A 22,187-nucleotide genomic window follows, 5' to 3' on the forward strand; every position below is an offset into this window, starting at 1 on the left:
TCCCGGGCGCTCCCCACCTGGTAAACGGCCGCCCAGTGCCCGGCCTCGTCGATCTGCTGAACTCCCTTTCCATCTCCATGACGAACGCGGGCTGCTGCCGCGCCTCCTCCGCGGCTCACTGCGCCGTCTGCCGTCCGAGCCGCGTCCAGCGTTCAGCCGCAGGTCCCGCTGCAAAGGCAGACCTCAGCCGCTTCCGCCGCCCCCGCCGCTGCTTCCTCAGATCTACCCGGCGGCCGGAAGTACGCACCGCGCCTGCCGCGAGCTCCGCCCCCTGAGCCGAAGGGCCAATCAGCGCTCTAGAACGTGGGCAAACACATCCGCGGGGCGGAGCCGGGGGAGGTGCCGGGCGAAGCGGTCTCAGACTGCCAGAAGCCCGGCCGCCGCGAGTTTTTTTGTTTTGTTTTGTTTTTTTGATTCTGTAAAAATATTACATAAAAAAAAAAATTATGTAAGGTCCCATTCAACCCCACCACCCCCACCCCACCACTCCCCCCCCCAGCAACACTCACTCCCTTCATCATGACACATCCATTGCATTTGGTAAGTACATCTCTGGGCATCTCTGCACCTCATGGTCAGTGGTCCACATCATGGCCCATACTCTCCCACATTCCATCCAGTGGTCCCTGGGAGGATTTACAATGTCCGGTGATTGCCCCTGAAGCACCATCCACGGAAACTCCAAGTCCCAAAGGCGCCTCCACATCTCATCTCTTCCTGCCATTCCCCATATCCATCAGCCACCATGTCCACTTTTCCCATTCCAATGCCACCTTTTCTCTGTGGGCCTTGGATTGGTTGTGTCTGTTGTACCTCTATGTCAGGAGGAGGCTCAGATTCCACAGGGATACTGGATGCAATCCTCCTGCTTTCAGTAGTAGGCACTCTAGGCTCCATGGTGTGGTGGTTGTCCTTCAACTCCATCGTAGCTGAGTGAGGTGAGTCCAATAAATCAGATTGTAGGAGCTGGAGTCTGTTGACGCTCAGGGCCTGGCTATCCTATTGTCAGTCCAGAGATTCAAATCCCCTAAATATATCTTAAACCCCAACACCAACTACAATTCCAGTAGAGTAGGATGAAAGTCTTATGAAAAGAGATCCCATCTGAGTCCAGTTCCATCACGCAGAAACACCAGCTCCAAAGAAGGGCCATCTGACATGGCAGTGAACCCCGTCTGCCATGACCATAGAACCCGTGGGTCTCTTTAGCCCTCAAAGGAACCAAGACCTGGGGATTGCATCCACTCCATCTGTCTCCCAGACTCTGCTCAGCTGTGCGCAGGGGCAATTCTTCTGACAGCCTCCAGACTCTTTTTTAGAGCCTCGTAGCCATATAAACTCATTTCTGCTTTCCATTTCCCCCTTACATTAGGTCAAACAGCATTTTAAAGTCATGTTATTATATGTAGACAGGGATATTCTGCTGATCTGCATTGAACCTTTAACTCAAGGTCATTTTCTAGTTCCATCTTCAGCTGGTATTTGGTAGTGATCCCTCGGTGCCAGGGAGGCTCATCCCCGGGTGTCATGTCCCACGCTGGGGGGAATGCACTGCATCTACATGCTGAGTTTGGCTTTGAGACTCCGGCCGCGAGTTGTCTGCCTTCCGCTCCCGACCTGGGGCTCAGGCACAGTGCGCTCGCGTTGCCTGGGTGATCCCGGGGAGCCCTGCCCACGGCGCGTGGGTTTGCGAGGCCAGGGCGGGACTTGAGTTCAAGCCTCTGCCCGGTCCCTTGAATCACGGTGTGACCTTGAAATAGTCATGTATCGCAGCTGCAATGCCCGGGCCCTGGCCTTAGTGCTCCAAGCTGGAGTCTAGGCAGAGAGCTGCGGGCACTACTTTCTGCTTCCCGGTTTGGGCCACAGGAGGCTCGACCTGAAACAGGAGTTCCGTGATCCCGCAGGCTGCTGGGGAATACGTGCTAGACCGTAGAAGTCGTGTCGTTGTCTGAAACGCAAGATTTCAGTCCGGGATCTCCGGCACCGGGCGCTGCAGAAAGGAAGGGGGCTGGAGGGACAGGTCCTGAAATATTTTCAGTACATCTCCAATTATCACTGAAATCCTACACTGACCGTGCTCAAACTGGACTCGGTGGCTCTTGACTTCCATGGTGCTTTAGAATCAACTGGAGAGTGTGTCGAATAATGCAGATTACTGAGCCCATCATCAAAGGACTCTGATAGTTCTGGCCTGAGAGGAAGGCCCAGGAATCCGTATTTTTCTCCAGCAATTCCAAGTCCCTGACGCACACATGGAGAAGGGCAGGTCCGCTTGCCTTCCTGTGGGCTCCAATTCAAACCATCCAGCTCTGGGCCTGGCACATTGTATGCAGATTGTGAACTCCAGTGGGTCAGAGTCATCTCTCTTCCCTGCCCAGCCTCTCCCTGGTATTATCAGTGGATTTCCAGCTCATTCCTTGAATGCTTGCAGCAGGCACTGTGCCTACCATTCCAAGTACACATTCTCATTAATTCCCACAACAGCCCTGGCAGATAGGCACTACTGGAATTCCCATTATGCAAACAAGGAAATTGAGTCTCAGAGAGGCAAAATCACTTTTTCAGAATAGCTCAGTGCATTGGCGTGGAAACCAGAATGCTAACACAGTCCCTGGACTAGTACAGGCTTTCGAGCCACGCTACCTGGGTCCCAATCCCAGCTGTGCAGTTACCTAATTTCTCTGTGCCTCAGTTTCCTCCTTTGTAAAATGGGGATAATGAAAGTAGCCGCCTCATAATGGTGGCATGAGGACTGGGTGGCTCAATAAATATTAGCTAACATTATCGTATGTCTTCAAGTAATAACAAATGGGGAGATAAATAAATTCTTGAATAAATATAGTTTGAGGGAAGCAGATAGGGCGTCCTCCTACCACATGGGAGGTCTGCGGTTCAAGCCCCGGCCTCCTTGACCCATGTGGAGCTGACCCATGTGCAGTGCTGATGCTCACAAGGAGTGCCGTGCCACACAGGGGTGTCCCCCACATAGGGGAGCCCCACGTGCAAGGAGTGCACCCCGGAAGGAGAGCTGCCCAGTGAGAGAGAAAGTGCAGGCTGTCCAAGAATGATGCTGCACACACAGAGAGCTGACACAAGAAGATGATGCAACAAAAAGAAACACAGTTTCCCATGCTGCTGGCAACAACAGAAGCGGACAAAAGAACATGCAGCAAATGGACACAGAGAACAGACAACTCGGGAGGGGAGAGGAGATAAATAAACAAACAAACAAATAATTAAATCTTTAAAAAAAGAAAAGAGTGAACAAGCAGAAAATAGTCCCTATTAAAACAGTGGAAAGTATGGACTAGCACAAGGAAAGCGAGTGAAAGCCGTCCAGAACCCGGCGCCCAGAGGTGCCTGCAGGTGCTGTCAGCACATTTTCATCTCCTCTTCCAATGCATGCACTTCAAAGTACAGTCAAGATGATTCTGTTTATGCCGGTTTTTAACCCTTTTACTGTAAAATGGAACAGGTTCAGGAAACCACGTTAAGCAGTTTTAAGGACAGTGGAATGAGTTACTGTAAGCTGAGCACCTGCAGCCCCACCTGGATCAAGAGACGGAGCTTCACCTTCTATCCCCCCAAAGACTCTCCATGTACCCCAACCCAACCTCAAACATCCTCCTCCAAAAGAAGCCATTTATCCTGACTTTTAAAAATTAATTTTTTGTCTTTAAAAAAAAGATACCTAGATCACAAAAAATGTTACATTAAAAATAGAAAAGTTCCCATATACCCCACCCCCACGCCCACCTCCACTCCTCCCACTTCAACAGCCTCTTTCATTATTGTGGCACATTCACTGCACTTGATGAGTACACGCTGGAGCACGGCTGCCCCGCATGGGTTATAGTTTACATTGTAGTTCACACTCTCCCCCAGTCCTTTCAGTGGGTTATGGCAGGATATACAGTGTCCTGCATCTGTCCCTGCAATATCATTTAGGACAACTCCAAGTCCTGAAAATGCTCCCACATCACACCTCTTCTTGAGTTTTCCAGCAGTCATGGCCTGGGTTTCTTTATAAATCTATCACCTGCCGTGTGTCCCTAGTTTGGTCTTTCCCATCTGAAAAAAAAAAACTTGTATCTTTTAAGTCTCTTTTAACTTCCTTTCCTCCTCCACGCCTCCTCCTCCCCCCGTCCCCCTGTGAGTTATCTTGGTGCACTTTACCATGTTTCTTTGACTTCTGTTGCTTGCAAATTGGCAGCTGGTCCAGCAGCCTCACCAGACTCAGGTCTCCTCCCCTCGGTGAGCCCACACCTTGACGAGCCTGCACCTTGACGAGCCATCACTTGGGAGCCCATAGCTTGGCGAGCCCACAGCGCTGCTGTACTCTTTCACCAGGAGGCGCGCAGTGCCTGAGGGCTCTCAGATGTGATGTTGGCAGCTACTGTTGCTCGATAAGAGCCATCAATTCCCTGGGGCTGCAAACAGCATGTTCCAATTCCATCGTTCCCTTTACATTTGTTTGCTGGAATAGTTTTGGAAAGAGGCCCTTCCCCTCACCTGCTCTTGACTACACAGAGGTAGAGTTGACTAGAAAAGATGCTGTAAATGCTCGATTCTCTATCTTCATGCATTTATTTGCAAAGTAAAGAGATGATCCCCATCATCATCCAAAGCTGACCAATTATCACTTCTAACTATTATGGCTCAGGGATCTAAACAAATTTGATGGATTTCTATTAACTGCAATTATTACCTTTGTGAGGCCTATGTTATCCTATCTTCAGCTACTGGAAGCTTCTTCTGGATGGCTCTTTTATGGTTTTGACAACACTCTAGTACATGCAGATTGTTTTCTCCATCTCTGGCAGGTCAAGGTGTCCCAGGCCCATTGTGCAGATTTCCTGCTCTTGACCGAGAATCAGCCATTTCTCCAAGAAGACGTGTGTGTGTGTGAGTGTGTGTGAGTGTGTGTTGTGGGACATGGTATTCCAGCACCATATTTTGGGTGCCTTAGGTCATCATTGTTCTTGGGTTGGGTTGTTGTTTTTAGGATATTTTAATCTCAGATTTAGGAGATTACACATTCAAAATCAAATTTAGAACTACAAATTTTAACTTATCCTGGTTTTTAAGGACATAGGTAATAACAGAATTAGAATATCTGTCTTAGTTTGCCAAAGCGCTGCTAAGCAGAGCATCAGAAGCGGCGAGGCTTTTATGATGGGGATTTTATTTAGGGTAAAAGCTCACAATTCCTAGGCCGTGACATGTCCGAATCGAGGCGCCATCAGAGATGCTCTCACCAAAGTCAGCCGCTGTTGACTCTGCGCTCTTGCCACGTGGTGAAGATGGCCGCTGATCTCCGCCTTCCCCTCTAGAAGCGACCGTCTCCCGGAGCTCAGCTGCAGGTAAGCAGGCCTAGGGCTGGTCTCTCTCCAGGCTCCTCCATCGGGCTAGGCTGCTCCGCTTCCCTCCTGAGTTCAGCTGTGAGCCATCAGGCCCGAGCCTCATCTCTCCCCGGGCCTCCGCTCCTTGAGCTCTTCTTCTGCTTTCCTGCAGTCCTCTCTCCCACACGGCAGGGCCAGTGAACATGGTGCTCCCTTTTCCTCCATGTCTCCGTTTATGTCAGACCCAGCAAGAGGGCCGAGGTCCCAGCTGGCTCACGCCTCACTGACGTAGCCACTCCCAGCCCCACAGGAAAGGGCTGCTTCAAAGCCATGGTCTTTCTCATTTGGGGATTCATGAAAGAACTTCAAACTGCCACATTCGTCTCACAGCACAAGCCGTGTAGTGTCAGAATGATAGTTCTAGTACTACCACCATCAATGTAATTACTGAGAAGAGTTTAAAATAGCTTTGTGTATGTTCTCTCTGTTTTCTCCCCACTTTTGTTTAATTGTACTATATATCCCTGTTGACCGAGCATAAAACCGTTGCATACCGTATTCTCTTTACTATTAGTTTTATGAGTTATCAAATATTTAATACACACTACCAGTCCTTAAGTCAATGTTCTCTAGTCATTTTGGTTGTCTGAATCACGTTTTCCAGTGACTTCCTTAGGAAGCGCTCATGGGAACAATATTCCCTGGATTCTTGCATGTTGATAACGATTCGTACATTTTAGACATAAAAATTAGCTTGTGAAATTTTAAATCCTTGCCTCACGTTTTCTTTCTCTGAATATTTGGCATAAAACATTGCTGTCAATAGGTGTAATGGTAATTTGATTTTCTTTTTCTTATAAATCACTTTCTATTTATGCCTGCATGCCCAATGGATGGATTATTTATTTCTTTATTTCTCCCTTTCTTTCTAAATCTGGTACTTTTACTAGAATATGACTCAGTGGTGGTCCTTCTGGGTTGATATTCTCAGATACCTACACTGTGTCTTCCTTCCATATTTAATTTCAACTCCTTTTAAAAAAATATGGGTATGACTTACACACAGTGAAAATCACCCTTTTGAGTATTCAGTACTATGATTTTTGACTAATGCATAGACGTGTAAATCCTGACACAGTCAAGATATAAAACAGTTCATGACTCTTCTGATAGGTAGATTTAAATCTTACATTTCAGGAAAGTTTTCTGGAATGATTGTTTTTCTGTATTGGTTGTTTCCCTGCTTTGGGGGTCTTTAGGGACTCCTATTTTCTGTTAGAACTTCCTTGCCAATCGTTAATACTTGTCACTTTTCCTTGTATCTTTTTCTTCTCTTCTTTTTTTTTTTTTTCCCTCTCTAAATATTTCATTTTGGATATTTTCAATTACTTCTTATTCAAGTCACTAAACTTTTCTTCTCTAATGTCTTCTGCTGTTAATTCAGCTAGCATATTTTTCATGTCAGACATTATTTTAATCTCTAGAAGTTTTATTTGGGCACTTTTTATATTTTCCATGTATCTCCTTAATATGTTCATGCTTTTCTCTACCTTCTTGAACATATAGAATATAGTCATGATACTTTTTCTAACCTACTTGCCTTCTAATTCTATCTTCTGTGTCTATTGGTTCGTTTTTCTCATTATTTTCCTGCATTTTAAATTGGAATTATGCATTTTACCTTGTTGGGTGCTGAGTAGTTTGGTATTCCTTTAATTCATGTGCTTTGTCCTGAAATGCTGTAAAGCTTTCTGGAAATATTTTGTGCCTCTGAAGTTTGTCTTTGTCTTTGTTTGATGGGCTAGCCTTTTCGTGTGTGGGCTCCAGGGACTGTTCCATCTGTTCCTTTTTGGTGGCTCTTTGCCTACTTTGGGGTGGTTTCTGCACTCTCATGCACTGATGAGTGCTAATCAGAGGAACCCCCGGTAGACTTGTGGAATTCTATCACTGTGCTCTCTCCTCTCTGCAAAGGCACACAGAGCTCTCCTCTCTGCTGCGACTTCCAGCTACTGTGGCCCCCCTGAATTTCCAACTCTGCCTCCTCAACTCAACGAGACCACCAGGCTCTTTGGTTCCCCCTCCCAGCACTGTGTCCTGTTCTCTCTCTTTCGTCAGCAAGGGGGGCCGTCAAAGGCTTAGCTTGCCTCTTCTCCTTCTCTTAGGGGTCTGCCCCTGCTGCATGCTTTCCAATGCCCGAAATCTATTGTTTCAAACATGTCTGGCTTTTTAGTTGTCTGAGATAAGAGTGTAAATATGTTCCCTTTGCTCTTGGCTGGAAGCCCTTCATTTCTGAGTCTTAAATTTTTTATCCTTTTGCTCTCCTATTCCTTTTAAGTTATCATCTGATCTTATTCATTCTGATATTTCTTACAGTTTAGCCTTTATTTACGTAATGATTTTTCCTTTTATTTCTACTTCTTTCCTGAGTTCTGTTACCTCATTTCTGAGTTTTTCTAATTTGATTTGCACTGACCTTTTATGTCCTGCATCATTTTCTTTGTATCTTTTAGTCCATTTTGAGATAGAAGGCTGCCGTTGGCCAGCTCTTATTTTCTGTGGGGATGTTGTTCTACTCCATTTCAAGGTCTTATCACTCTGCACGGGACTTGACCCCAGGACCTTTTCTGTCACTCACATCCCCTGTGAGTATTGGTTTCCCTGGACTTTCAGGAGGCGATGTGGCCCCAGATTCTCCTTTCCTGTGCTTTGCTCTCTGGGCGCTCAAGCTTCTGTTCGCCACCCCCCTTATCTCCACGCTCCTCGTACTGGTAGGTTCTCACTCTGCTCCCTGCAGTTTCCCCTCAGTGTGGGTCCTGTCTTGGAAGGGAGCCCTGGCAAGATCATTTCAAGGGTTCCCAGGGCAAGACGGCTCCAGCCCCGTCTGATGTTACCATATGCCCAGCACCTCACTCACTACTGAGTGTGCAAAACCACCTTCCATCACTCCTGTTCCAAGGAGACTGCTGGCTTCCTGCAGGCGATTTTGCTGTGCTTCTCTTCTCAGACCCCCGGGCAGCCTCTCCTTCCTCGCAGGTGCACAGAGCACCTGGCTCTTGAGATGATGGCTGGCTTGTTCCCACCTGCTTGTACCTTGAGTTTTGTGGGAATACTTGTCCAAACTCAGACAGCTGCAACAAGTTCATGGTCAGTGTTGTTCAGGACAGCCTCTGGTTTTGTCATCTAGTTGCTCTGTCTGAGGGGTTTGGAGAGAGTGAAAATGTGTGCTGCTCCAAGTCCCGAAAATGGCCCCACATCACATCTCGTCTTCTTTTTCCCTGCCCTTAGCAACTCCATGGCCCTTTTTCCACATCAATGCTACAATTTCTTCTATTCCGTAGTAGAATAACAGTAAGTCCACTCTAATCCATATTTTATTCCTCCATCCTGTGGACCCTGGGATGGTGATGTCCAGTCCACTTCTATATTGAGAGGGGGCTTAGATTTCACATGGATGATGGATGCAATTCTCCTGCTTGCAGTTGTAGGCACTCTTGGCTCCCTGGTGTGGTGGTGGACCTTCTTCACCTCCCTGTTAGCTGACCTGGGTAAGTGCAATGAACCAGAGGATAGGAGTTGCAACTCTGCTGAGGCTCGGGGCCCGGCTGGCATTTGGGCAGTCCAGAGATTCAAGTCTCCTGAGCATCCACCAACCCTAGCACCAACCACAGGTTCAGTAAAAGTGACAAAAGTGGCATGTGTAGAAAGGTCACATCTGAGTTCAACTCCATCACACTCAGGAACACAAACTCCAAAGCAGGGTCCACTGACATGGCACTGAACTCCAGAGCCGTCTGCCATGACCATAGAACCGGTGGGTCTCTGTAGCCCTTAGGAGAACCAGCACCTGGGGTTGTATCTCCTTTGGCTGTCTCTGGGTTCCTGCTGAGGCATGTGTAAGCGTGACCCCTCTGATGACCTCCTGACTCTTTTTTGAAGACTCTTAGTCATATAAACTCATTTGTTGTTGCCATTTCCCCCTTACATTCAAGGTCAAAAGCAGTTTTTAACACAGGATCCTACATGTAGGCTGAGATATTCTGCTGGTCTGAGTTGACCTTTCTTCAAGGTCTCTTTCTAGTTGCATCACCAAATGCAATGAATGTGCCACGATGATGAAAGAGGGTGTTGATGTGGGAGGAGTGGGGTGAGGGGGGTTGGGGGGGCATAAGGAAACCTCTTATATTTTTTGAATGTAACATTTTTTTGTGATCTATGTATCTTCAAAAAAAATACAATAAAACAATTGATGGAGTGGGGGTGGGGAGTGGGTTATATGGGAACATCATGTTTTTTAATGTAACGTTTTGTGTGCTCTACTAACTTTGAAAAAAGGTAATTTTTAAAAAACGCATTAAATTGAAAAAAAATCCATGCTGCTGCCACCTTTGCCATCCTCCCGCAGCCCCCATGCAGGCACTGGGAGTTTTGCTTTGCCATTTGCTGCGATACCACGAGCAGGGACCTGCCGGGCGGGGTGAGATGGGGGTTGGTGGACGCCGTCCAACCTGCCGTGATGCTGAGAATTGCTGACTCATGGCATAATAAGCAGTTTGAGCCTTGTTGGGTTTATTGTGATTTTAAAAAAATTATCCACAGAAAATGCACCCCTTATTGCCTGCGCTGGGGCTGGGAGATTATAAAACAAGGTCTATATTACCTCCCCATTTCCTCCTCTCAGCCAGGTTGAAATGTCACGTTTGTGCTTGAGCTCTTTGAAGGCAGGGGCCATGACTTGAACATTTCTGTTTTCCTGGCCTCAGCCTTCGGTAGATGCGCCTGGTGTGTTCCAAGAATGGGTAGACGGGCGACTGCAGAGATGGATGGAAAAATCACGCATGGATGAGTTGCTGGATGGATGCATGGATGGACAGATGGCTGGAGGCCTGCAAGGGTTGATGGACAGATGGATGGGTGGATGAAAACATCAACAACCTTTGTGCAAAAGTCATTTCCTGGAATTGGCTGGTTCTCTCTAAAGCTTCCCCAGTGTGGTGGTGTCAGTCACAGATGGAGGGAGTATGGTTTGCAGATTCCAGGCAACATGGGACTGAGAAGAGGATGCAAACCGGAGGCCTGGGGCAGCAAGCAGTCTTCAGATGGCCAGCACATTCATCAAACTAATTGCCAACTATACAAGTGAGGTTATTTCCCACACGCAAAAAGTCCAGTTTTCCTGCCTTTGTGGAAAAGTTTGAAGCTGTGGCCTCCTGGGGCTCCCATTCCCGCCTGGGGTGCCTGGTGGTGAATGGCAGACGTCTCCTCCAGTGGGTCATGGGTACCCGGTCCCCAAAAAGCCCACACTCTCACTTGCCTCATATCCTATTCCCATCTGAGTTTGCCACCCCTGCTGTACTGGCTTTGGGGCCAGAGGGGTCTGGGTGTGAGTCGAATTCCAGCACACTCTGTGTGTGTCCTTGGACAAGCTACTTCCCCTCCTCATCCTGCTTACGAGGCAGGGCTCCGGCAGCCCTAGAACCAGCCCTTGCCAAAGCTCCTCCCCCTTGCTGGACACTCATTGCTGCTCTGCTGGTTTCCTCTCCTGCACTAAGGGGACGATGACAAGAGCACGCATGGGAAGTGGACTTGGCCCGGTGGTTAGGGCGTCCGTCTACCATATGGGAGGTCCGCGGTTCAAACCCTGGGCCTCCTTGACCCGTGTGGAGCTGGCCATGTGCAGCGCTGATGCGCGCAAGGAGTGCCGCGCCACGCAGGGGTGTCCCCCGCGTGGGGGAGCCCCACGCGCAAGGAGTGCGCCCATGAGGAGAGCCGCCCAGCGTGAAAAGAAAGAGCAGCCTGCCGAGGAATGGCGCCGCCCACACTTCCCGTGCCGCTGATGACAACAGAAGCGGACAGAGAAACAAGACGCAGCAAATAGACACCAAGAACAGACAACCAGGGGAGGGGGGGGAATTAAATAAATAAATAAATCTTTAAAAAAAAAAAAAAAAAAAAAGAACATCTTGTCCATCTGTTGCAGATCAATAGATTAGAATAGCCAGGCGTGGCGTTTCTCGGAAGCCCTCCCCTTTGCAGGCCTAAAGCCCCTCCACCCTCAGGGTAAACTAAGCTTTTCCTCCATAGGAGGCTGGGTTTGGGATTCTGTTATCTATTGTCCTTCAGAAAGTCCCACTGATGGTTATGAGCATCTATTCCAGAAAGATCACACACAAACCTTCCCGTAAATTCCACGTGGAGCTCTTGCTGGCGTTCCCAGCGCTGCTTCTGTAGGGAAGGCTGCCCGCTGCATTCGTCCTGAGAGGAGTCGCAGGTGACGGTCCACTGTGCCACCTTTAATCGTCCCTCAGATGCCGCCCCCTCCAAAGGGGGCACCCTTGTGGGCCCAGCATGCTGGACTACCTTGAAAGGGGGATCCCCCGCTGCTCGGCCTTTTTTTCCCCCTTAGGAACAAATCCCCCCAGAAGAAAGTTGAAACCATGTGGGTAATTTCTGAATGGTGCTCACTATTGCTTCAGGTGGGAAACTGCGACAGTCATCTGCTGGGTGGCCTTCGCCAGGCACCAGGCGTTCAAGTAAGCCCTCGTCTCTCGGGGCGTGAAGGTGCTTTGTGGGTGGGATTGAGGTGGGCGAGGTGATGACTCTAAGTGAGGGAGATTGTCGTAGATGACCTGGGTGAGTCTCTCTGGCTTTGGGAGCTGAGCTGAGGGTTCCTGGAGGAGGAGGTCTTGCCCGTGGCCACCCCAGCCTCCGGCCTGCCCTGCAGATTTTGGCTTGCCTAGCCAGGTCCCCCAATTGCAGAAGCCAGTTCTTTGCAATAAATTCCTTCATATGTATCTCCTGCTGGTTCTGCTTCTCTGCCTTGCGGTCACCCCTCGGGCTGAAGTGTGGTTTGCTGGCCTGGCAGGGGAGCGGCCGCGGTAGGCCTAATTCCGCTGCCCCCATAATAGGGTGGTTGGTCGGGCCCACCGCCACCCCTGAAGGAAGCTCGGCATGGGCGCAGAGTGCCCTCGGGTCTCCCCTTCTCGGCAGCCATGCTTCCGCGGCCGCCCCTCCTCCCAGATGGCGCCACCCGATGCCTTGTGGGGCGGCACCCTTCTTCCTTCTCCCTGCGCAGGCGCAGGGCAGAAAATTCCAGTCTGCCCTTTTCCCCTCCCCCGACAGCAACAACAGCCAGGCGTGGGCGGAGAAATCCAGTCTGCCCTTTTCCCCTCCCCCGACAGCAGCAACAGCCAGGCGTGGGTGGGAAACTCAAGTCTGCCCTCCACCCCAGCAACAGCAGCCACCAATCCCTAAACCCTGCCCCTTCCCCCAGCAACAGCAACAGCCAATCCCTAACCACCCCCCCCCCCCCCCCCCCCCCCGGTCCGGTACCGCCCACTGACCTTTCGCCGGCAACCAATCAGAACAGGGCGTGGCTTCGACCAATCAGCCTTCCCCAGCCCCTATAAAACTGTTGCCTCTCCCTCAGTAAAGTGGACTTGCATGTTTACCTTGTCTCCGCGGTAGTTCTTCTGCCGTGTGCCCTCCAGTCCTGAGAGCCCCCGACAAGGGCCTGGCCTCCCTTGTCCCCAGTTCATCGCCTGCTTCTCCGGGCGACCCCTTCGTCGCCGGCTTTGCCGGGCGACCCCGTCAGCCGAACTGCGCAACCCCTTGTGAGACCGATCCCTCGTCTGCTGCCGGACCGACCCCTCGTCCCAAGTGGGACCGACCCCTCGTCCCAAGCGGGACCGACCCCTCGTCCAGAGCTGGACCGACCCCTCGTCTGCAGCCAGACCCCACCTCTACCGACCGAGCAAGCCGCCGCACTGCCTGAACCCTGACCAATGTGGTAATCAAGGGCAATTGAAAAAAATTTCTTTCCATCTAATCTTTTGAGCATGTGCTGAAATTCCCATCTCATCATGAATTTTAAAAGGCCTTTCCCCCACCAAACCTCTCCGATGATGGGCTCTGCGCCTTGCTGGGCCTGCTCCTGGACAGCGCCCCCCGCTGGCCCTTCTGGGCACGGCCAGCACCCTCTCCTGACCCCCGCAGGTGAGGGTAGACCCGCCCAGCGCCCCGGGGGCATTTCCTGCTGGCCTTTGCTTGCTTTACCTGATATGGCCTTGTGACCCACGCTTCCTTGCTCACTGCCCCTTTCTCCTCTTAGAACTTAAATCCCCATGGGACCTCATTCGACCTGTCTCTGCTTTAGCCAGTTTGTGTGTCCTGGGTGGTGCTTGACAGATGGTTGTGGAAGAACTGGACACGTGGATAAGTGAAAGCGCTGGAGGGCCGGGTCGCGGCTGGGCCAGGGCCTGTCCCAGCTCATCCCACGTCCTGCTCCGACCACTGCTGTCTGGGTGAGAGCTGCACCCAGGCGACCTGCCCTCTGGTTGCAGAGTCCGAGGTGGGGACTTCGGATTCGGAAGTGCCCTGGAGGGAGCTGGCGGGTCCCCGAGCCCAGCCCGAGGTCCCCGGACTGGACGCCGCCCCCACGGCTGCAGGGCCCCTGGGTCCCAAGGGACGTTTCGGTCCGCAGCACAGCGAGTGCCAGGGACTGCCGATGGCTCTGCAGGCACGAAGGGGCCCGGCCAGCTGGTGCTCAGGTGGGCACCGTTTCAGGTGGCAAAGTGGACTGGACACATGGGGGGCAAGGGCCCGGCCCGGCCCAGGAAACCCATCACCCCTGGCCAGGACTCGGGGTTCACGCTTGGCACGAGGTGAGATCATAGAGTCTGGGGAGAGTTTGGGGCCGGGGGCCACCGCCCGGCTTAACCCCGCGGGGCGCTAGGGCGTTTCCTCAAGCCTGGAATTCTTGGCCATTTCTTCCACTTGCATCCACCCAAGACCACCACCCCCTAATCATAAAAATGCTGCCTCAGAGCCTTATGTGCTGTCACACACACGATGGCAATAACCCCAAGAGCCCAGGAAGGAGAGGGGTCCATTCCGACGGGACGGATGAGGAAACTGAGACAGAGAGAGGGCCGGGGGCCGGGAGCTCTGATTCCGTGGGGATCCGGAAAGGAGCCTGGGGGCTGGCAGGGAGCGAGGAGGTGCCGCGCTGCAAGGAGGGAGAAGGTGGAGAGCGTTTGCCCCTCACTTGGAGCCTGCTGGGGGCTTCCCAGACCACTCCGAGAGCTCGACGTGCAACCCTGACGTTGGAGGGCCCGAGGCCTCGTTCCAATGGGCAAGAGAAGGGGGGGCTGCGGGAATCCTGGGGAGCCCAGAGGGAAGCTGGCCGGGGACCCTTCAAAAGGGCTCTGCCCAGGGCAGTGGTCCATGGCAGGAGGGGGACAGAAGGCAGCTATGGGAGACCCCACCTTCAGCTTCAGTCCACGGGGGGCCTCTGCTGCCCCCACCCCCAGCGAGCGAGAGGCCCAGAGAGGGCAGGGCCTCCGTGCCACCCTGTGCCGGCCCTATTTCACCCCCGACACCAGGTGAGGGGCTGTGGTGGCAGGAGAGGGGCCGGGGAGAGGGCGGAGCCGCCCCCCCACGCAGATACCTGGAGGGGAGCTTCATGCCGAATCAACGAGCACCTTGGTGGCTGTTTGGGGTTGAGCCTCTGCAGTTACTGAGCAGGGGCCGTGTGGGCGACTGAGCTGACCACAGGGCTACCTACTGCCCAAGGTCACCAGCAAAGTCACGGCCGCTGCCTGGGCTCACCCGGGTCAGAGGAAGGCAAGTGCCAGGGCTGGGGGCAGCACCGAGGAGGTGGGCTGAACCCCGAGTCTGGTACCCTCCGTCTGCCCGGCCTGACGGGGGTTCCTGGCAGGTGGCGTCTGGTGCACTTCAGCCACCAGGGTCCACCAGCACACAGTGCTTGGCGCACCGCGGGCCTGTGAGGCGGGAGGGACGCGCTGTGGACCGTCCTGCTTCCTTTGGAAGGTGGCGGGGGTCTTCCCCGGGAGCCGGTGGGGAGAAGCCAAGGAGAGGCTGCCGTGAGCTGGGGTGGGGTGAGGTCACCCCTCCCCCCGAGCCTCGCTCAGTCTGGGGGAGGACGGGCTGCACCTGCCGTCAGGGGGGCAGGGGTGCAAGGCAGCCGCTGCCCACAGGGAGCCTGGACTCACGGTGCGGGGGGCGCGTGCTGGGGTGCCCCTTCTCTCAGGCTCACCTCCCTGTCTCGGGAGTGAAATCACGCTCACGTCTCTCCCGTCGCGTCCTCCCTCCCCTTTCTCTCCCTTCCCCTTTGCTCGAGAGCGGCCAGTGCGCGCCAGGCCGGGACTCAGCGACGTCCCCCCAGCTCCTCCGCCTGCAGCCGCGGTTCCAGGTGTTAGGGAAAGGGCGCAGCGCCCCCACCCAGGAAAGAGCGGCGTCGGGGGTGGGGCTGGGGAGAACTTTCCAGGCAAAGGGAAGGGCCCTGAGATAGAAAGAGCCTGTTGTGTTTTGAGGTCAGCAAATGTCCACAGATCCCCGGGAGCAAAGGGGCGAGGGGATGCGTGGAGGGCAGCCGGGGGCGGGGGTCAAGGGCAGAGCTGGTGACGTGGGCCCGCCCGAGAACGGTTTCCACGAGGAGGCCGTGGAAGCTGCCCCTCCCATCTGATCGTCCGGGGCACCCCCCCAGGAGAATGTTGTCATCGCTTCCCTGGGGGGGGGTGGTCTCTGGAGGGGGCCACCCAGCATGACTTCCCATTGCCCCGTCTCCTGCCCGAGTCCCCAACTGGGGGGTCCCTGAGTGGCTGAGAGATGAACTCATCGGCCCGCCCCCTGCGGTGCCGCTGGCCGCGTGTCCGCTGCCTGATGGGGGGACAAGGACGCTGTGTTCCCAGCTGGCGCCCCAACCTCCTCGGCGGGTAACTGGAGCAGCCGAGGGGCCTGGGAAGTGGCCTCAATGCCACGATTGTTGTCCGGCATGAGAGTCCCTGGGAGCCAGACCTGCAGGCGCACTGGGAGGGCAGCAGCTGCGGGCAGATCCCGTGCTCAGCCCGCCAGGCCCCTGGGCCCCAGGCCCCGGGAGGAAGGCCGGCCGCTCCGGGGACCGCCGCCTCGGTCGTGCCACCGGCGGCCACGCAGCCAACGGCTCCTGCTGTCTACAAGCAGCGGCTTCTTCTGCCCAAGGACCGGGCATCGTGACCCGTTGAGGGCATTCCTTTCATCTGTTCATTCATTTGTTTATTACTTAGTCATTAAGGATGAAAACGAGCAGTAAATGCTTACTGGCTCGGGCTTTTTTTTTAAGGCGGTGCTGGATTTCGAACCCAGGACCTCAGATGTGGGAAGCAGGCACTCAACCACTTGAGCCACATCCACTCCCCATCAGGCATTTTTTCCTTCCTTGACTGAGTAGGCAGACTTCACTACGTTTAATCCTCACCACAGCCTATGGGCTCCTCAGCTTGGCTGACTTGGAGCTGGGGGGCTGGTGGACCACTCCCCAGCTTTCCCACCAGCAGGACTCGGGGCTGCTTCCTTCACTTCCTGACTCACAAAACAACGGGGCTGTTAGAACACCTCTTCCAGTTTCCTCACAGCGCTAGAGACCAAATATGGAAACTTCCTGAGGCTCTGTGTAATTGACAATAAAGTTGACCCTTTAGGTGGGCGAAGAAAAGGAAAGATGGATAGAGAATGTATCTTCTCTTCCACACCCACGAAACAGTTACAAAGAGAGCCCACAACCAGCCATCATTCAGTTTCCAAAGGAAGAAATGATCCTGACATGCTGAGCTCACTATTGAAAACCAGATGTAATTAATGAAAAATACACAAAACAGCTTGTCATGCTTCCCCTCTTTGGGAAGCCATCAGGCTAGGTCTGGTAGCTTTGTAACTGAACGTGTGCCTGCCCCTGCCCCCGCGATTTTACTCCTGGATATTCACACCCAAGAGAATGGCCTGCGCTCTTCACCCAGTGCCGTGGGCGTGGAGCTGGCCTCCACTGGCTCGTGGGGGCCAGGAGGGCCCCTCTAATCCCAGCTCAGCACTTGGTGGCCTCGTGCTGATCGACTGAAATCAGCCATGGTGGGAGTAGCTACACCATGGAAATTGGCAGCCACCACGAAATGGGCTTCTTTTTCTTGAAGGGCTGTTGTTCAAGTTTATCGGCCATGGGTAGGATGCGAGAGTGGCCCTGTTCGTACCAGCCCCAAACCGGATGCCGCCTAGTTTCCATCGACAGCAGATGATGGCGTGAATTCAGCACCAGAAGACCAAGCAGCAACCAGGTTAGACCCGCACGACACTCACAGCAGCCTGCGTGAATCCCACGGACTTGATGCTGAGTGTCACGGACACCGAAGGGCTCCACTTACATAAAGTTAAGAAACAGGCAAAAGGCCCCTGCGGTAGGAAGCAGCTGCGGCTCAAGCAATTGAGCTCTTCTTTTCCATATGGAGGACCCGGGTTCAATCCCCGGGACTTCCTGGTAAAAAAAGGAAGAAGGCCTCCTAGATCAGTGCAGAGAGGTGCAAACCACCACCCCCCACGGCAAAGCAATGCACCAAAAATATGATGAGGCACTGGGTAGAAAAAAAATAGTAAACTATGGTGTTGGAAGCCATGACAGCGCTTAAGGCCGCGTGTAGGGGAGGGCTGGGGGGGGCACCGGCGGGGGTTTCGGAGGTGTTGGTGACGTCGGGTTCCTGCATCTTAGGGCTGGGACACAGGTATGTTCACTTCATGAGACTCCATCAGCCTGACATGCATAATGTGTGGATGTTTTTGTAAGTGTGTTGGTCTTTAACAAAATGAATAGTAAAGAAGTATAAATGAAAGAAAGCACGAGACACCAAACTAAAAATTGATCTCCTAAATAACTCTGGGGTCAAAGAGAAAAACCAGGAAGCAGATGTGGCTCAAACAAGTCAGCTCCCGTCTACCATAGGGAAGGTCCAGGGCTCGATACCCAGGGCAAGCTGGCCCACGTGGGTGCTGCCCCACGCAGGAGTGCCGGCCAATGTGGAGAGCTGATGCAGCAAGGTGACGCAACAAAAAGAGACAGAGGAGAGACAATAAGAGGCTTAGCAAACCAGGGAGCTGAGGTGGTGCAGGAGAATGATCGCCTCTCTCCCACTCCGGAAAGTCCCAGGATCAGTTCCCAGAGCCGTCTAATGAGAACACAAGCAGACACAGAAGAGCACACAGTGAATGGACACAGAGAGCAAACGGTGGAGGGAGGGGGGAGAAATAAATAAAATAAATTTTAAAAAAAAGAGAGAGAAGAAAACTGTAACTGAACTGAAAAGCACTATTCTCCCAGGAATTTGTCCTAGGTCATTACCCATGGACATGCGGAACCACTAATTCTGAGAATTTTTATTGCAGTGATTCAGAATAGTAAAATATTGATTATTATCCAAGCGTTTAACAAAGGAGATTGGGCACATCTATCATAACACAGCCATACAATGGAATATTATACAGTCATTAAAATTTTATGGTAGAGGAAAATGTTTTATGACATGAAAAGATTGTTCACAAGGTATTATTAGATGGTTATAACTGTTTTTAAAGCACACGTTTTGTACAAGGAAAAATAACCAGATAACAATACACCAACATGCTAACAGTTATCGCTGGATAATGGAATTGCAGGTGACAAAATTATTTGTTGTTCTTTTTTACGTTTTGCAAACACTCTGCTGTGAACCCAAAGAGTTTATTAAAACCACATAGCTCCTAGATGATGCTTCACAGAGAATAAATTTTCAAAAGCTCTTTCTTGAATGAATGAATGAGAGTGAGTGAATGAGTTCTGGGGAAACACCTCAGCACACTTCCCCTGTGGGAGAAGCAGGAGTGCCTGGAACGATTCCCTTACCTGACTGGATGGTGAGGATATGGGGAGACACAGGAGCTGTGCGATGAGCGTGTGTGGAAAGAACGGGGGGGGGGAGAGGGCTTTCAGCTTCCACAGCTCTGGGAACAGCAGAGCCAAGAGGCTGTCGGGAGATGGAGAGAAAACGCACCTCTTCCTCCACCTTTTGAAGCTCCTGGTAGATTAAAACCACGATTTCTTAGCAGGGGAGATGTCATCTGTTACACTGAATAAGTAACAACTGAGACCATGCCAGCTTGGCGGGCTGGCAAGAGCCGGTTTGATCCGGGCTTCAGAGCACTTGGTGGCTGCAAGTGACCGCGACGCGAGGAGCCAGGCCGTGGACGTGAGCAGCAGGCGCGCCCATGCCTGCTGCCCCTTCGCTCCGGGGAGCCGCTTCCCAGCCCCTCCTGGGACATGACAGCACCGCAGTTCACAAGTCGCTGCCACGCTCACCAAGACGACTGCCTCTTAGTGTGTCCTGTTGGGAGGACAGAGTCTAAAGCTGGGCGACACTCATGTTCTTCATCTGGTCCCGCCACGTCAGCTCCGTGACGTGGAGCTTCACGTGAAGACGCTCAAGTCCACACCTGGGCCCTTTGGGCCCGCATGTGTGAGTCAAATGGACATTTTGTGGCTCTGTCTCCCACCCACCCCATTCTCCCCAGTGGGAGACCCCACTGCACAAGCCCCCACCACCCAGAGGTCTTCTGGCCTTTCTGTGCACGCCCAAGCCCCGGCCACCCCCAGTTACTCTGCCCGAGCTGGGGTTGTTGGCAGGGAGGTGGGGGGATGGGGGGAGGGCAGGGGGCGCAGACCGGGGCCGTCGCAGCCACTGACCTGGGCCGCCCAACTTCTGCGCCCCTGAACTTCAGGGCAAAGGGAGCTCCTGGGCAGCGAAGGGCTGCGTTAGGCAGGGCGCTTGCGGGAGGATTTGTCGGTCACTCCTAGCGCTGTGCAGAGCGGGCAGGAACTTTCTGAGGGAAGGAGCCCCCCTTCCCCCTCCACCCTCCCTCTCGCTCTCCTCTTTTTCCCTGTGACTCCCTCCTTCCATTGCTTCTCCTCTCTCCCCTCTCCCTCTCTCCCCCCCTTCCCTGCCCCCTCTGTTCCCCGTTCTTTCCTCTCTTCCTCTCTTTCCTCCCCTGCTTTTCCTGCCGTCCAGCAAAATGCCTGTCCTGAGCGGGGGGGGGGGGGGGGGGGGGGCAGGACCTGCAGGGGTCCAGGGCCTGCAGGCGGGAGCAGAGCTCTGGAGCCCACCGCTCACACCTGTGGGTCCCTGGGTGGAGCTTGGTCTTGCCAGAGACTCTCCCCGCCCACTCCTACCCGAGCACCAGAACAGAAGTGGAACCAGGCAGCAAGGAGGGAACATTCAGCAGAATGGTGCTGCCCTGCCAACAGGAGCCGCGTCTGCCGGGGAGGCTGCCAGGCAGCGGCTGGTGCAATGAGCCCCCACCCCAGGGCGGCTGGGGGAGGACGTCCCTGCCTGGAGCCCAGGAGCAGGCCAGCAGTCGGGAGCCGCCTGGAGAGCCGCGGGCAGGAGAGGAGTGGCCAAGCCCGAGGCTGAGGGCAGTTTCCCAGATGACAGCCCTGTCCTGTCCTCTCCCGGGGTGTGGGCGGTAGGTGTGCCAGCCATGCACCCACACACCATGCACGGGAGGCGAGCTGGCCCGTGCTCTCTGAGTGCATGCTCCCACACTTTATGTCTAGCTCTTCCATATAAAACTGGGAAACTGACACCAGAGACAGGGAGCGAATGGCCCGGGGCACAGCGCCAGGCAGTCCCGAGTGTAAGGAGGGGTTGTGGCTCCAAGCCAGGGCCTCCACCCCCCCACCCCCACAGGGTTTCCTACCCAGGCAGAAACCTCCAGGGCTTGTCCCAGGGCCAGGAGCCAAGGGCAGCCTCGGACCTCTTCCCCGGTGGAGCGCAGTCTGGGAAGATTCCTGGGCCGGGGCTTCTCCTAGAAGCAGGAGCTTCTGTTCCTCCCCTTCCTGCTCCAAGTCCCAAGGGACCTTCAGGCACTTCTCTATTTGAAAAGAGAAGGATGAACTCCTGGGCTGCAGTCTCCTTGGGATCATGGCTTTGGGCCAATCGGTGCTCTCTCCCAATCGACAGGAGGTGCGTGCATCAGGCTGCCCACAACCACGCCAGCATTTCCAGTGAGGAGCACAGAATGAATGAGTGGACAGTCAAATGACGGTGCCACAAGATCCCTTGACCCCAAGGCAACAGGACACTCTCCCCGGGCTCCAAGTCCCCCACTGAGACCTCAAGACTCTTTTGGCAAAATGGACTGAAGAAGGACAATTCCAGCTGAGCGCTGGTCTTTGCCAAAGCAGGCCCAAAGAGACGTTATTCAAAGGTCAGCCTTTGACCATCAGTGGTCACGGAGCAGGCCACTCAGGGTGTCCCCTGCCCCATGTGTAAGGAGATGCAAACCAAGAGCAGCCCCTTTCCTAGCTGCAGTGTCTTCAACTTCGGCTCTTCCTGTCTCAGCCAGAGAGCGATGGTGACAACTGGCTCTGCCTGCTGGGCAGCGGCCTGGTTTGTGGATGCACCGAACCAGGGCATCCTTCCTTCAAGGAATGCCCCCTCCACCCAGGGCTTGGAGGAGGGCATCACGCATCACGTCACAGTCAGGGCCAGACCCAGTTGCTCCCAGCGTTGAGATCCCAGCTCTGGGAGAGGGCCCTGCCAGGGCTTTTCTGGCTACTGTGCTGACAGCAGGGGGCAGGGCTTGTCCTGAGCTCTTCATTTGACCTGGGCACAAGCCTCTGCTGCTGGCGGCAGCCCCAGCCTTCAGTCCCCGGAGTCAAGCCTCTCCACCTCCATCTCGATCTCATTCCTGTCCAACAGCTTGAGCGCCTCTCCGTCCTCTTCATGACTGGTATCACAGCAACCCTCTGGCAATCAGTGACTCTTTCCCTCTTAGAGGTGAGCATCCAGCACCAGCAGCTCACGGTGCCCGCTGGAGCTAGAGACTCTCTTATTGGCAGAGAAAGTGCATTCGAGATCAATATTTCCTCATGAATGTGCATGATGAGAGTGTTGGACTTCCTGATCACCCAGACGGAAGGGGCCTCTCAGCCCTCACCTGGGGCAGGCGGGAGGCTGGTGCAGGCTCCTGGGCTCTGTATTGAGCCAGGGCTTC

At 53.5% G+C, this 22,187-nt stretch overlaps 1 protein-coding gene across 5 annotated transcripts in view; it reads right to left on the reverse strand.

Annotated features, from left to right (window-relative positions):
- Nucleotides 1–22,187, reverse strand: part of LOC131275779 (uncharacterized) — a 134,559-nt gene that overhangs the window by 71,953 nt on the left and 40,419 nt on the right. For 3 of the 5 annotated variants that reach the window (XM_071211686.1, XM_071211691.1, XM_071211687.1), the window contains exon 1: nt 18–228. The exons of the other annotated variants lie outside the window; for them this stretch is intronic. The gene's annotated coding sequence lies outside the window, so the exon portion shown is untranslated. Of the gene's footprint in view, nt 1–17; nt 229–22,187 lie in introns of those variants that run through there. 5 annotated transcript variants of the gene reach the window in all.

The sequence above is a fragment of the Dasypus novemcinctus genome, chromosome 24, assembly GCF_030445035.2.
Source record: "Dasypus novemcinctus isolate mDasNov1 chromosome 24, mDasNov1.1.hap2, whole genome shotgun sequence".
In the NCBI taxonomy this organism is placed as follows: domain Eukaryota; kingdom Metazoa; phylum Chordata; class Mammalia; order Cingulata; family Dasypodidae; genus Dasypus; species Dasypus novemcinctus.